This window comes from Triticum dicoccoides, chromosome 6B (assembly GCF_002162155.2).
Source record: "Triticum dicoccoides isolate Atlit2015 ecotype Zavitan chromosome 6B, WEW_v2.0, whole genome shotgun sequence".
Classification (NCBI taxonomy): domain Eukaryota; kingdom Viridiplantae; phylum Streptophyta; class Magnoliopsida; order Poales; family Poaceae; genus Triticum; species Triticum dicoccoides.
In genome coordinates this window covers 548388440-548392566 of record NC_041391.1, presented here as the reverse complement: position 1 = coordinate 548392566, position 4127 = coordinate 548388440, and positions in this window count along the sequence as shown.

The following is a 4127-nucleotide window of genomic DNA, read 5'->3' as shown; positions in this document are numbered from 1 at the left end:
CGTTTTGGCCATAAATTCCAACTCCCAAGTCTGTTTTTCATGTTCTTTAGCTCGTTTGGAAGATCTTGACATCCCCCATCCACATATATCATTACCACCACCATTAGCCTCCATCAAAAAAATCATCATAAAAGCACCCACCTTCCGCATTTGACTGATTTTGAGTTGTGATTTCCGTTTCCTAAGGTGTTTCAGCTACTTAGGAACGTGTGACATTGACATCACCGCCATTCATCATCGCCTTGGAGTCGTCTTCGCCAACAAGCTTCACCATTGACACCGCTAACCGTAAGAAAGGACGGTAACCTCGACGACACTTACTTCATTTCCTTGCTTTTGCATTGATAACCCGAGCCATTTTGCGTCACTTACTCATCGAGACTAGCGAGTTGAGAATTGTCGGGCCACGCTATTGTGCACCATAGTGATCTTGCTATCATCATTGTGCCCTAAGTCTCTCCCGTGCATATCGTACATACTTGTCTCATATCATATTTGTCTCGAGCATCAAGCATAGAACAAAAAAGCTTTTAAGCAAAAGAGGAGAAACAAAGAGCTTGTAAGCAATAGCATTGAGCCATTTTGCATCGATATATCATCTTGGTCACCACATATATAGCATAGTTGGGATTGAAGATGTCACGTTTCTCTCATAGGTAGGTGCACAAGCGTATCTTGCCCATTTGAGCAATTGAGCTAGCGTCTCTCTAGAATCCATACAACAAGAGCATTTTCCGTGGTTACACATTTTGAGCTCACTCCTTGGTTGTGCGAATCGCATCTATCGTCCGTGTGTGTGTTCCTAGTGATATTCTTGGATTTGATCTATTTGCTTTACTTGCAATTTTGTGAACCTTCTCAACCTTCTCGATATCTTGACTAACATTTGCTTGAAATTTTTGTGCCACCGCCCTAACCAAGCTCCTCCATAAGCTTTACTTGTCTAGGTGTGAGAAACAAACCCGATACCAATTCTCCTATTATGGCATTACATTGAGCAACACTTGATACATCCACAATCCTCGGAAAAGGTAACTTCTGTATTGTTCTCTCATTTTCCTACTCACCCACTTGGTTATGATGGATAGGCCAAGTTCTTCGGCGAACCCACTTTTCAAGGAGTGATTGCTCCCTGACTATAGTGCCAGAAAAGCTCCTGTCTGCTAGGACTACGTCGGTATTTCCCCAAAGAGGAAGGGATGATGTAGCACAACGAAGGTAGGTATTTCCCTCAGTGATGAAACCAAGGTTATTGAACCAGTAGGAGAACCAAGCAACACAACATAAACAACACCTGCACACAAATAACAACACCTCACAACCCAACGTGTTAAAGGGGTTGTCAATCCCTTCCGGGGTACGGCGCCTCAAGATAGGCAAAACGGACGTGAGGAAATTGTAGTAGATTGAGTCGAACGCCAAACAAAGTAAATAAGAATAAATTGCGGCAAGGTATTTTTGTATTTTTGATTTAGTAGATTTGAATAAAAATGCAAAGGAAAAGTAGATCGCAAGCAAATATATGAGAAAGAAGACTCGGGGGCCGTAGGTTTCGCTAGTGGCTTCTCTCGAGAAAAATAGCAAACGATGGGTAAACAAATTACTGTTGGGCAATTGATAGAACTTCAAATAATTATGACGATATCCAGGCAATGATCATTACATAGGCATCACGTCCAAGATTAGTAGACCGACTCCTGCCTGCATCTACTACTATTACTCCACACATCGACCGCTATCCAGCATGCATCTAGTGTATTAAGTTCATGGAAAAACGGAGTAATGCAATAAGAACGATGACATGATGTAGACAAGATCCGTTTATCTATTGCATAGATATAGATCTCATCTTTTTATCCTTAGTAGCAACGATACATACGTGTCATTTCCCTTTCTGTCACTGGGATCGAGCACCGTAAGATCGAACCCACTACCGGGCACCTCTTCCCATTGCAAGATAAATAGATCAAGTTGGCCAAACAAAACCCAAATGTCAGAGAAGAAATATGAGGCTATAAGAGATCATGCATATAAGAGATCAAAGAAACCAAATAACTTTCATGGATATAAAAAGATATAACTGATCATAAACTCGAAGTTCATCGGATCCCAACAAACACACCACAAAAAGAGTTACATCATATGGATCTCCAAGAGACCATTGTATTGAGAATTCAGCGAGAGAGAGAAAGCCATCTAGGTATTAACTACGGACCCGAAGGTCTACAAAGAACTACTCACGCATCATCGGAGAGGCACCAATGGAGATGGTGAACCCCATCCGAGATGGTGTCTAGATTGGATCTGGTGGTTCTGGACTCTGCGGCGGCTGGATGAATATTTCGTCGACTCCCCCAGGGTTTCTGGATTTTTGGGGTATTTATAGAGCAAAGAGGCGGTCCGGGGGGCACCCGAGGTGGGCACAACCCACCAGGGCACGCCTGGGCCTCCTGGCGCGCCCTGGTGGGTTGTCCCCTTCTCGGGACTTCCCCCAGGTGCAACCAGGGCCGAATTTCTTCCTTTTGGTCCATAAAAAATCGTCGTAAAGTTTCGTGGCATTTGGACTCCGTCTGATATTGATTTCCTGCGATGTAAAAAACATGCAGAAAACAACAACTGGCACTTGGCACTATTGTCGGTGTCAAAACCGGCGGATCTCGGGTAGGGGGTCCCGAACTGTGCATCTAAGGCTAATGGTAATAGGAGGCGGGGGACACAATGTTTACCCAGGTTCGGACCCTCTCTATGGAGGTAATACCCTACTTCCTACTTGATTGATCTTTGATGATATGAGTATTACAAGAGTTGATCTACCACGAGATCGTAGAGGCTAAACCCTAGAAGCTAGCCTATGATTATGATTGTTGTTGTCCTATGAACTAAACCCTCCGGTTTATATAGACACTGGAGGGGGCTAGGGTTACACAGAGTCGGTTACGGAGAAGGAAATCTTCATATCTGAATTGCCAAGCTTGCCTTCCATGCAAAGGAGAGTCCCACCCGGACACGGGACGAAGTCTTGAATCTTGTATCTTCATAGTCCAACAGTCCGGCACAAGTATATAGTCCGGCTGTCCGAGGACCCCTCTAATCCAGGACTCCCTCAGTAGCCCCTGAACCAGGCTTCAATGATGATGATTCCGGCGCGCAGATTGTCTTCGGCATTGCAAGGCGGGTTCCTTCTCCGAATACTCCAAGGTAGATTTTGAACACATGAACCGTGTCCGGCTCTGGAAAACAAATTCCATGTACCACCGTAGAGAGCACAATATTCCACAAATCTAATCTGGTGACAACCTTCCATAGCGTGACATCACGCCGCGGCCCGGTCATTATGCGAACCGTTTTTCTCAACCTGCTACTGCACATCTTACGAGGCGGTTTTACTGGCACGTCTTCTCGAAGTAGAGATGATGTCCCCTTATCACGGGATTCTCATCAATACGGGTGTGGGTAACCTAACCGTGCCATCAACATGGTGCTAGGGGAATAAGCGAGTTTACAGGGCAAGTGGGGAGGCGCACAGGTTCTACCGCCTTTATAAAGAGATAAGGATTCCCCTTTTTCACCCACGCCTTCTTCTTCCTCCGCTCATCCATTCTCGCTCGCTCGAGCTCTAGCGCCCAAGCTTTCACCTTCTCTGCAAATTCATTCCAAGTATGTCCGGAGCGGGAGGCAAGTGGATGGCCTCCTCTGTCATGGAGGAGGACATTAAGAAGCTTCGGGAGGCCGGATACCTGTCCGCAAACATCGCGCACCGGCTTCCGGCTGAAGCGCAGATCATCCCCACCCAGAAACCCCAGGAGAGGGTAGTGTTCCTCTCTCACTTCGTCCGTGGACTGGGATTCCCCCTCCACCCATTTGTCTGCGGGCTTATGTTCTACTATAGGCTGGACTTCCATGATCTGGCCCCTAATTTCATCCTCAACATCTCGGCGTTTATCGTCGTGTGCGAGGCCTTCCTCCGCATTACGCCCCACTTCGGCCTATGGCTGAAGACCTTCAACGTGAAACCGAAGGTGGTGGTCGGCCAGCAAGCGGAGTGCGGGGGCGCTGTCGGTGTCAAAACCGACGGATCTCAGGTAGGGGGTCCTGAACTGTGCGTCTAGGCGGATGGTAACAGGAGA